This window comes from Macrobrachium rosenbergii, chromosome 21, assembly GCF_040412425.1.
Source record: "Macrobrachium rosenbergii isolate ZJJX-2024 chromosome 21, ASM4041242v1, whole genome shotgun sequence".
NCBI classification, from domain to species: Eukaryota; Metazoa; Arthropoda; class Malacostraca; order Decapoda; family Palaemonidae; genus Macrobrachium; species Macrobrachium rosenbergii.
In genome coordinates this window covers 21,291,156-21,303,956 of record NC_089761.1, presented here as the reverse complement: position 1 = coordinate 21,303,956, position 12,801 = coordinate 21,291,156, and the positions used below count along the sequence as shown (strand labels likewise).

Below are 12,801 nucleotides of genomic sequence, written 5' to 3'. Positions count from 1 at the left end.
AGGGGCTGAAGGGACGCTGCAAAGAACCTCAAGTAAGCTTACAATGCACCGCGTGAGGTACATTGACAGCACTACCCCCTTACGGATGGATGGATTTAGATTTAGCCAGCCTTGTGCTGGCACGGGCTCTTGCCATTCAGTTATGGGATAGACTGATTACACGCTCCAAAATCATACTACTGGAAGGCGAGCTGTATATATATCATCATAGAAGCTGCACGTATTTTAAGATACACAGAACGGTGCATCAGCTGCTATTATCACGAAGCTAGCTGTTTTCAAAATTACGGTATGCAAAACAGGCAACTATATTAACGATATGAAAATTAGTGACTTTTTCAATTCGAAAACGGAAAATTAGACCCTATTGTTAATGTGAATAAAGGCATTAACGGACTTGATATTTATGAAAGTGTGAGATTCTTTATAATGAGCGTCTAAGGTAGGTTCGACATTAAGCGGAAACACATCGAACCAGCAAATCAGAAGCAACTCAGTCGCGCTGGCGTCAACTTTGGCTCCTCTACTTTTGAGACTTGAAGCAGAATATTGTAAGTTGTCATGGACCTTTTTGTATCAAAACGATATCAAATGCTTTATTTTATCGGTATTGTATCTTATTTCACTTTAATTCATTTTTAATATGTTCCTCCTATATAAATAAATGTTCCTTTCGGCCCAGGAGGGAGACTGACTGGAGGGCTGAGCCTACACATTCGCTCTTACCATACCTTTTTGACTTACGGTAAACTTGTTTATAAGAACAAATTTTTGTAGTCTCATCAACTCCCCGGACTGTTTATTTTAATATCAAGTACTGGTAGCAGAAATAAGTAATATTCTTCATGACCTAACTACGTGATGGCAAAATGGTAAGTCGTACTGGGTTTTCAGCCTTAACATGAAATCTCCAGAAACCACGGTAGGCCTATACGGAAAATGCTTTCATCGAAAGCGCAGAAGCATATCTTGTTGCCTTTGAAAGAGTAAACTGTCCTAATTCAGACTATAACACGAGAAAGGCTCAATTGCAGGAGAGTTGAATACGAAAAACAATGGGTGAATTTGCTACATAGTACCAAGTGTCGAAAATTACTCAAATTTGAAGATTTCTAAGCATAAATGCCATTGAGAGGCAAGCAACTGATCTGAGCTTCAATCAAAATTATCATTCTATAGTCATGAAATTTACTTGACCGTTATTTCTTACTCCATTTTAAATACATTCGGTTACTTCGTAACGCACTTCCTTATACTTGAGTTGTCTGCTACTTTACTTGATAAATGTTACCTCTCTTCTCCAGTGAATAAGTTTAAAAGTTAAAAAGTGCTCGGTTGCTTATTGCGACACTAGCACGAGAAGATTTTGCTGTTGCAACAGTACATCATTAGCTGAAAAACTCCCTTTTAAAAACGTGATGCTTAGCATGAAAATTTTCATTCAAAATACAATATAGAGAGTGAGGATTAAGCACAAGCTGTTTGCTGCATATTTTCTCCACATTCCACCACGAATTAATACGAACTCCTTGTCATAGGCAGTCTGGGCTACATTATAGGAATTGTTCAAAATGCTTATATAGCCTACTTATGTTAGTTAGGCCTAAGGTGTGAGTTGCAAATTCATTGTATTGTGTAATAATACAATGCATGAATGTGAAAATATCGTCGAAGAGCAGAACAAATCGCTCTTTAAGGAAGAGCCTTTTTACATTACTATGATTCAATGTACCTCCAGTAAGGTCAATATTAAGTCTCAAACCAAATCCAGTGCGGAAAACAGGCAGGTTACAGAGTGGAAACTAAAGGAAATCATAGAAATTCGAAGGAAAACTAAAAATAACGAAAAACCAGCGTGAAAATGATAAGGAAACGCAGCAGTAATGAATCTTGTAAAGATGTCGGTGTATCATTTGCAAGTATATACGTAAAGAATGCTACTCATTGTTTGTGTATTTGGCATATCAGGTGGAAATCCGACTGAATGTGAAGTCTGTAAACTAGTAGTACCACATGCAATGTAGTGAAACAACAACGACAAAAAAAATATTTAAAGTGACCATAACACGTAAAGGAAAACGTGGTCTTAAGATGCGCCTAATATAAGAATGGGTCTATGTTAGTGCCCGCAGGAAAATACCATGAGAAAAGTATGCCTTAGTTTAACCAGACCACTGAGCTGATTAAAGGATTAGACTTATTTTACGTGGGTAAGAACCAATTGGTTACCAAGCAACGGGACCTACAGCTTATTGTGGAATCCGAACCACATTATAACGAGAAATGAATTTCTATCACCAGAAATAAATTTCTCTAATTCTTCATGGCCGGTCGGAGAATCGAACTCAGGCCCAGCAGAGTGCTATCCGAGAACGTTACCGACCCGTCCCATGTACACACACTGACTCAAATATTGGGGGAATCTACACTGATATGATCTTGGCCGAGTTGGCTGAGCTTCAGACCGTCATTCGATGGGCCGGAGTTCGATTCCCGCCGCCGGCTGATGAAGAGTTAGAGGAATGTATTTCTGGTGATAGAAATTCATTTCTCGCTATAATGTGGTTCGGATTCCACAATAAGCTGTAGGTCCCGTTGCTAAGTAACCAATTGGTTCTTAGCCACGTAAAATAAGTGTAATCCTTCGGGCCAGCCCTAGGAGAGCTGTTAATCAGCTCAGTGGTCTGGTAAAACTAAGCTATACTTACTTTTATAAGTACGGAAGCCACGAGTAAGCAAATGGAGAATATAGCTCTAAAATCTGAATGAATAAACTATACAGACAAATTAACAGTAAAAATACAATACGTCAGTTCTAAAATCAGCTGACCACACAGCGGGCCGTCAGGTTCGTGAGAATGTACGTAGTAGGCAAAACAGATACCTATTCCAGGACTTTTCCGGCAAATCGAATGTAAAAGCAAAATAAAAAGTGTGGGAACGACATATTGACAATACACTTATCATATAACAAACTACTTTTATCGGGACCCGAGTACAAGGAAAATAAAGAAATATATGCATATCAAACAACTGTCCATCTTTAATTAAATATAGCGTAACATGAAAAAAGTATTTTGTACCAATAAATCGATGTTTGTAAACCACCATGCGGGGAAAAAATGAACGGATAGTAATTCAGATGAGACAAAACGAATAGCTTGTCAAGGCACAATTTAAGACAGATCTTGCCAGCAGCACAACGACCATGAAGCAAAAGTAAAAAAAAAAAAAAACGATCGCGGACAGCAAATAAGTAATAACTTGCTGCCTTCTGAATAATCAGTCTGTGAGAAACAGAACTACTGAATTTCGTGAACATATGACAAAAAAAAACTTATCGATATAGTACACAGACATACCACCGGATTAGTTTCTCACTGGCAGGGTGGGTACCGTTCTCAGCTAGAACTCTACTGGGCCCGCGTTCGATTCTCCGACCGGCCAATGAAGAATTAGAGGAATCTATTTCTGGTGACAGAAATTCATTTCTCGCTGTAATGTGGTTCGGATTCCACAACAAGTTGTAGGTCCCATTGCTAGGTAACCAATTGGCTCTTAGCCACGTAAAATAAGTCTAATCCTTCGGGCCAGCCCTAGGAGAGCTGTTCACCAGCTCGGTGGTCTGGTTAAACTAAGGTATGCTTTTTTTTCATACCACCGGAAGCATAAATACATGTAGGAGTATTGGCATATACAAAGCACGGGAGGAAAGGATATTGGAAAAAAAACTTTACGTGCACGCCATCCATACTGTCAATATGTCCAATTAACTAAAAAAAAAATTAAAACCAGGTATTTACGAAAAATGACTAAACATATACGTAGGTCTATATACTAAAAGTTAAGACACAGAAGATATCAAATAATCTAAAAAGTGGGCCTGACAAACAAATGGGAATGGAGACAGACTGAATGAGTTGCAATAAACCTGGATAATGATACTGATGTATGAAAGGTGGTGGTTATTAGCGCAGGCTACAAAAAACTGCCATTATTTTACGTCTTATACTAACGAATCTGCATGCTCGAGCAAGGTAAATGAACTAAACGCCCATGGTGCTCTTTCTTTTGTTAACTTATAATGAGTGTAGCACAATTTTAATGCATCCCTATGAACCTGTGTGCGCTCTGGAAGACTGGTTCAAATCCCAAGCGTACCAGGCCAATTCAGGCACGTTTTGTTAAAACCCATCGTGCCTCCGTTGACCAAGGCAGAAGGACTGATTGATTTTTTGCTACTAAAATGACGTTACAACAATTATGTAATAGGCTGCAGCAATACAGGTGGGGTTGGTTCATGGGTGCATGTCTATGAGTAAGGGGCTGGTAGGCTAATCTTATACAAAGCAAGGGGCTGGTATCTTATACAAAAGTTCCTGAAAATCGGATGGTTAACCATCTACAGGAACAAATTAGTATTATATATATATATATATATATATATATATATATATATATATATATATATATATATATATATATACACACACAGTATTTTCGCAATTATCAGGAACTTGACATTATCCAACACACCCGCATGAGGGACCAAGGCCCGATAGATATATGTATCAATTTTTTAGAAACTGAAAAATCACCCTCCAATGGTTAGCAATGCTTCACGGCCTCAGGAACATGTTGGTAACACTGCATACACTCAGAAAGACTGAGAAAGGGTTTTTGTGGGATGGGGGAGACCTCGTGAAGTTTCCAAGGTGGGGGGGAGGGGACTGGATGACTGGGCACCAAGGGAGAGGAGGGGCAGTGTGGAGAGACGGGGAGAGAATAATAACAGGTATGTCTAGATTGAAGCCTAAGTACTGTACAATGACACACACCCTCCTGCACTATTTTGTTTATATTTTATGCTACAGTATTGTCACTTATGTTTTTATTGCATTTTCTCATTTTTTAATTTTTACAAACCAAAAGATAAACTCAATCATGTGCATAGGATATGTACAGATGGACACACTCATTCCATGCCGTTGGTAAACTTCCTACAGCCAGTTTGCCTTACCTACATATGAAATTCGTATTTTAACTATTTTCACGGTGATTGGAAATGAAATATCAAGATATAAAAGATTTTCTTGTGTACTGTTATGAAATGTGCGATAATCATACCTACAGTCAACTAAACTTGTAATGAAATATGGTAGGGTAAATCAAGCAAAGCAAAAAAAAAAAAAAAAAAGCAACATGTATGTACGTTCTCATTCGATAGCATTGTGAACTTCCTGGAATTTTAGTTTTGTATTTTTATGTTTATGATACAGTAATTCATGTTTAATTAAGGATATGCACAGTACTGAGGTAAGAGAGAGAGAGAGAGAGAGAAGAGAGAGAGAGAGAGAGAGAGAGAGAGAGAGAGAGAGAGAGAGAACAACTGAGGTATGTTTACATCGGTAAACAGCTGTTTTGTAATTTTGAGGGATTTTACTTTAACATAATGGAGCGGCTACGGTTTACTGGGGCAACCCTGTCTTCAGCCAGTTTTCTAGTCAGAACCTACCACTAGCTGGCGGTAATCTCTGATAAGAAAATCGGTGGAGGGACACAACAAAAATGGCGACGAGACGAAAGTAATGTTTATCACAAAATTTAGCAGTCGGTTTTTACATACTTTTTCAGTTTTATGGCGTAGAAGTAGGCTTTCGTTGCCTTATCTGTACTTTGAAAGATTCTTGGCAAGCACGTATGTTCTGGAAAGCGGTAATATTGCACTGCGCATGCTTCCCACAGGGGTTTTCCCGGGGACTGTTTTCATCTTTCACAAGACTAACTGTTCCTTCCTTACACTGTCCACACAGACCAATTAAATCGCCTAAAAGGCCACTTTTCACCAGAAACAAATGCAATTCACTTTCAACGTCACATAATTTAACCAAATAAATAATAGTGACCGGATTTGCAGCAGCAAATTGAACGTGAGACGGATGGGAAGACGACATGTTAAAAGTTTAATTCTGTGCTAGAAAGGGGTTGCTTGGGGTCGTGGTCCAACTACTTACCTATGTGGAGGGATTTGGTTGGTTATTGCGCGGTTGCCCCAGTAAACCATAAACTACCCAACATAATGTACAGTATGTTAGTTTACCATTGTATACCCATTTTATATTTATGTACAACAAATAAAAAAAAAATAATAAAAATTTCATGAATACATTCATTTCTTTTAGCAACTAAAAAACTATTTTCCTTGTTTTTCCACTAGTAGTAGTAGGCTCAGTCAGCTGATTCTGAGAACATAAACATTATAAATAGTGGCACAATCTTTTTTTTATACATATTACGATGATGATATATCAATATAATAATACAGTATAAATGGATTCTTTAAGTTAAATAACCATTTCATTACCATTACCTTTATCTTTAAGACAGCTGTAATAGCCTATTTGACTTTTGAAAATAGATACTGTGAGTGTAACACCTAGGCTAGCCTAGGTCTACAGTTCACATATATTTTTATCGCATGTATGGTAATACAATATGGAAACAACTGATGAGAAAGTTGCTGCATATACATTGTCATAAAAACCATGATAGGCTGTGGGTCGGCTACCTGCCTACTGAACTGTGCCATTTAGGCTACTAGAGAGAGAAAATGAACGGGTTGCATTTTTTCATAGTGTATTTATGCAGTGTTTTTTTTGTTACAAATATGGGGGAAAAGGTAGATAATTAACCTTTGCATAACGCTTTCAATTTAAAGTTTGACAGTTGTTGTTTATAGGCATACTGAGTGTTTCCAGATATGTGCTATTGACAAGGTTAGGTGAGGAAGGTTTTGGAATAGCCCTTGGACACCCATAGATTTTATTACACGCCATTATTCAATGGACTCTTGGCTCTATCAGTCCGATAATGAAGGATTACTTACTTAATATATATATATATATATATATATATATATATATATATATATATATATATATATATATATATATATATATATATATATATATATATATATATATATATATATATATATATATACTCATATATATATGTATATATACATATATGTATTGTATAATATATATATGTTATATATAAATTTAACAACTATTTTTATTTTCGTCAAGGAAACTGCTAAGGAGCCAGCACTGTGAATGTTAGGAAATTTATTAAAACTCCAAGAACTTATTAATATTGTGTGCACAAAGTTCTGTGACTTAATTTAAAAACTATTCTGAAGTATATAGCATAATCTAAGACAATATCATCTTGTTTCCAACAGATAGTTCTTTAAACCTGACACCTTTCACGATTACATCTTTCCAGGTACCAAGAAACATGGATGAGAGATTCCCTAGTCGAAGGTCAGCGGAGTGGTTCTTCATGAGAGAACTTCAAGGAATTACAGAGGGAGACCCTACTTCTGAAAATGCTCTTCAGAAGAAATCTCACAAGGCGAGTATTTTAATTTGAAACAGAACGTAAACAGCATGTGCATGTGATCAGAGGTAGGCCTACCCAATTTATGTGGGCAGTTCCAAATGGTTTACGCAGTTCCGAAGATATTACAAATGCCTTTATACACTTTAAATTACTGAATAAAGGATAAAATCTTGTGCAGGCCTCCCAAAGCAGAACCCTAATTTATGTGGGCAGTTCCATATGGTTTATTCATTTCAGCAGAAATTATAAATACCTTTATGCACTTCATTCTTTTAATTACTGAATTAAGGATAAAATCTTGTGCAGGCCTGCCAGAGCACAGGCCTATTTAAACACCTGCACAAAGTTATCGGCAGAATGTCTAGGTAACTTTCCATAAGCTATGCCAGCAGGAACCTTGTGTGCATTCAGGAAGATAGCAGGTATTGGTTGATAAGACTAAGAAAGCCTTAGCAGCCATCTCTCAATCCTGAAATTCAGATTTTGACATTTTCACCAGCTTATCCTCTGCGTGAAAAACAATAGTCTATCTCCGAAGAATACTCACAGCCTCACTGTCTATGCTACCTTTTTTGGCATGCTCAACTCGAATCTTCTCAAAATCATTTCAATAACTTTCACTGCAATTCTCCTAAACAACCATATTGCAATCACACACAAACCAATATGGTCCCTCATTGTTAACAGCCAAAGTGGAATGTATTTAGGCTAGGCAGCTTAACCCAAAAAAATTCTCGACAGATAAGAATGGAAAAAATAATCCCTGTTTACTTTTAACAATCACCTCCTAGCGTAATGGCCCGGGCTATTTCAGAAACCGTTAATTCTAAGCTGGTTCTGTACGGTGATAGCCTATGGCAGTTGACGTTTTCCCATGTTATTTTACTTGCTTTACAAGAATTTAAAGTAATATTTTGTCGGCCGGCTGTAGCTAAACTGTAATTGACCTTTGAAGGCTACACAACAGTACCAATGGGTCCCCTGCACTGACCTATACAGTTCAAAGGTAAATTACAGTTTAGCTACAGCCGGCCGGAAAAATTTTACCTTAAACTCTTGTAAAACAAGTAAAATAGCACAGAAAAACGTCAAGTGCCATAGTCTAGCTCAACTGGACACTATTCGAAGCTTTCGGTCAGAGCGAAGAAACATAAACAGGTGGTGGAAGGCGCTTCGCGCCTTATCAACATTTTGAAATATTCTTGGCAAGCTCATATGTTCTGGCAGGCGGTAATGTTTCATTGGCCACGCTAGCCACAGGGGTTACAGAAAATGTAAAAAGAATATTACTTTAAATTCTTGTAAACATGTAATATAACATAGGAAAACGTCAATTACCACAGTCTAGCTCACTGCGGAACACCAGCTTAGAATACTTCTCTCTCAGTTGAAGGCATCGGGTGATTGGGTCACCTGTAAGACAGCGCATGAGTGATAGGGCCTGGAATCAGCAGTACTAGTAATGCATGAAAAGTGCCTTTGGAACGGCTCCCGCTGTCCATTTATTCGCCCTTTTTTTACGCTTGTTTTTTGTGGTTCAAATGACATATATAACAGGAAATACAACAATAAAGTGCCAAACCTTCTCTGATTATTTACTCCCCACTCTAAAACCCCGAATCTAACGGTCCCCCTTACCGTTAGCTATTCTCGAAAGTGTTTTACCCCACCCAAAACCTCAATTCCCAATGGGTCCCTTTTACCATCAGCTACAGTCCTAAGATAATTTACAGCTTAATTACCGCCGAGCGACAAAATATTTCTTTAGATTCTTGTTCAGCAGGTAAAGTTCTATAGATAAACGTAAACTGCCATAGCCTGGCTCACAGTGGACAGCCGACTTAGATCTACCAAAAGTCAATAGTCTTTTTAAATCTGGTTAAGGATTTTGTTGTTACGGTAATATTAATTTTGTGCTTGGTTTTTTTCATCATTCTTTACATACTCATACTAATAAAAATTCTTAAACTATCACCACGTGATGCAGAGTTAATGAGAGAATATTAAACAATGGGGGCTCCATGTTATTGAGCTATTTTACTACGAAATTCACACCACAACTCACTATTCCTGAAAAAGTATAAACACTGATAATACGAGATGATAATGGCGTAACTATTCTGGTACTCACAAATAACTGCTGTTGATGTGCAGACGTCACGAAACTCTTCTGTGTTTCTTTATCTGATTTCCTACATTATAACTGGCTTTGGCACTTTCGTTGCTCTCCTGTGACATTGCAAGCACTACTTCTATTTCGTCTACAGAGGAAATACAGTGAAAATTTACACATCATCTCGCCGTAGCTTAATTTATCACTCGTGAAGGGCTACCAATGGAGCACGTTTTCACTACTATCAATTGTTGTATCTGTCTTCATGTAAGGCCTAGCGAGAGTAATAGGCTTCTGGGCAATGCAAGACACAACGAAAATACTTCGTGACGTAAGTGAAAACTGCAATTCGTGGACAAATAAACTGGGTCCGTCCAAAACAAAATATAAAACAACGGCCACTGTTGAATTTAAACTGCCAGAGTAGACAACTAAATAGTTCATGAATCAGTCGTATGAGTGCGCCGGTGTTGGAGCGGGAAGCGGACTATCTTTCAAGTTTACCATTACCATACAGTTCTTGTTCACTTAGGGCATGCATTTTGTAAATGATATTATTGCATTTCATGAATTGCTGTAATAATTATCAAGACTATTATTTGTTTGACATTGGAGCTACAAGGTTAGATCACTAGACTACAGAATACATTTTTGGGGTGTCAGTTCTCTGTCAGCTTTAAACTGCTGGCATTCGAGTAATGTATACATCGGCTTTTGAGACCATTTGCCGAACTGCGTCTATTGATAATGTGAAATTCGAAGATATGACGATTCTATTTAATCTGGTGAGTAATGCATTTACTGTAGGCCTACACAGTCTTTTCTGTAATTCAAATATTTTTCTCTTTACACTGACGTAAATGTAGTAATGATGATCCTGAGGTTTTATTCTTCCAAAACGTTTTTACTACGCATACCCCGTAAGAGGGTAGAGATATCAGTGCACTTCGCGCGGTGCACTGTAGGCATTACTAAAGGGCGTTTGCAATGTCGCTTCGGCCTCTAGCTACACCAACATTTTAGCTGCTTACCTTGCCTTCATTCCTGCATTCTTTTTTCTATCTTGCTGTTCAGCATCTCTAACTATTACTGCATAGTGTGACTGTTGTTTTCTCCCAGTTTCACCTACACGTCTATGTACTTCATCTCCTTTATTTTCTCGATCTCTTTATCTTGCTGTCAGACCATTCCCAATCCCTCTTTCCTAAGTGCTGAATGACTGAAAGTGCCCCTATACTTGTCTTTATGGTCTAAATTTCTTGTTTCAACATTCATTCATACTCCCGAATGTGAATCGGTTTCAGCACTTTATCATACTACATCTAACAGCATGTTTATATATATATATATATATATATATATATATATATATATATATATATATATATATATATACTCTGTTAAATGTAATATCATTTTACAGGTTAATAGTACCATCAACTCAGAAAACTTCTCGCTGGGAGGAAAGTTATTCTCCACCCAGTAATGAAACTCCGATGATTTCCCCAACGGGAGGACGCATCTTTGGGGCACAGAAGAACAGTGCAAGTGAGCAACTGGAGGAGAAAGTCCCTTCAGGTCTTCTGGATAGGATCACTTTCTTGGTAAGTGGAGGAGTATCTATTCCCATGATAAACGAAGTGGAAAGACCTGCTTTAGTTTTCGCGAGAGTCTTTGACAGTCGACCATTGCATACCTCAGCGAGCAGACGTAAGTCCATCAGCCACTCCCGACCTTACGCTAAAAGAGGTGACGGTTCTCACCATTCTCTAGACTTTGGTACTCGCAGAGAATGTCCTGTACCGAGCTACAGACCTCGTCCTGGTCACTGGGCTTCTGCTGGTGGTCGTGACACCAAGAGGGCTCAAGAAGAAATCTGGTTTCTTGTAGATAGTAAGGATGCAACTAAAGGATCTGAAAATGCTTCAAATTTCCATCGCACGAATGTCAAAAGTAAAAGATTTCCACGATACTAACGGCTTCGTTACCCAGCACGATTGAAACACGTTGCTTTGCTTGCGCGTCTGTTATAGCCTCAAAAAACACTGTTGTCATTTACCTTTATGTATAAAAGAAAATCATGTTTTTATTTTTTTATTATGAATGACTACTGCTCAGGCTGCTTCACCACTTCGGTAAATGGTAGAATGTAAATCTACAGTCTGTGGATACCAGGAGTCCTTGCCCTGTCTATGCACGATATATATATATATATATATATATATATATATATATATATATATATATATATATATATATATAAGCACCTAAGTTTTGTCAAAGAGTTAGTATTATGTACAAAAGAAATTATCATGAATAGGTTTGCTCCTAGTGAACATTGTAATCAACAGTCTTCCCCAAGTCTACATAAATTACAGTAACTTAATCATATATTTTAAAAATTATTTATAAAAATCAAATGAACTTATTTATGTGTATATATATATATATATATATATATATATATATATATATATATATATATATATATATATAATATTAAAGAAAATATAAAATATGCAGAAAAACTATCATACATTCTTAAAAGTTGTTCGCAAATGGCGTGTGTTGAACTAACACTAACTATCGATGTGAAGTGAATCCTTTCTTATCATCGCTTTCGAAGCTTCAGAGCAAATGTCCTGTAAGAAGTGTCTATCAGGTCAAGGTGTAATGATGTCGGGGTTGTATCGGCACAGTCCTCGTTTTTACTTAGTTTTATTTTGAGCAACTATGTTGGCAAATTTTAATTTTACATTGTAATGCTCATTGTGTAAGTTTTCAACTGTATAAACTTTGAAACTATAAAATCTGCATATATACAAAGCCTAGTGCTTTCAGGAGCTTAAAAGGTTCCTTATTTCTTTTGTGTGTGTGTGGGCCATGTGTCTAAATGATTTTTGTCACTAATTATACACTACAGTTAAACTATGGTAATAACTGTGCGTATGTTTATATTCCACTTAATATCAAGTTGTTTTTCTTTTTAATTTATTGAGATTTATGTTTACAGAGACTCATATTACAGCTTTACCTGTTTTACCAACCACTATTTTTCCTGATTTTTTGTGAGGCTGTTTCTGTAACTATTTAAGATTACTGCAGGTTAAATTCTACAAAATTTATTGGGCATGCCTCTTGCACCACTTTTTTTTTATTGTGTTTTTAGTAATTTTTGTTGATTATGATTCTTTTTGTAATTTTTTGTTGGTAAAGATTTTTCTGTACCTTTTGCATGACTATATTATATTGATATGCAACAACTCCAACAACATTGCAAG

The 12,801-nt window shown here is 37.0% G+C and overlaps 2 long non-coding RNA genes across 2 annotated transcripts in view; one reads left to right on the top strand and one right to left on the bottom strand.

Annotated features, from left to right (window-relative positions):
- The window catches only part of LOC136849786 (uncharacterized), a 113,310-nt gene extending 103,327 nt beyond the window's left edge, over nucleotides 1–9,983 (bottom strand). Inside the window, exon 1 of the long non-coding RNA XR_010856426.1 lies at nucleotides 9,539–9,983. This is a non-coding gene — a long non-coding RNA (uncharacterized lncRNA). The remainder of the gene's footprint in view (nucleotides 1–9,538) is intronic.
- On the top strand, nucleotides 431–11,598 carry LOC136849785 (uncharacterized). Its single transcript, XR_010856425.1, has 3 exons — nucleotides 431–551; nucleotides 7,291–7,419; nucleotides 10,944–11,598. It is a non-coding gene; the product is annotated as an uncharacterized lncRNA (long non-coding RNA).
- Nucleotides 11,599–12,801: the final 1,203 nt, after the last annotated feature.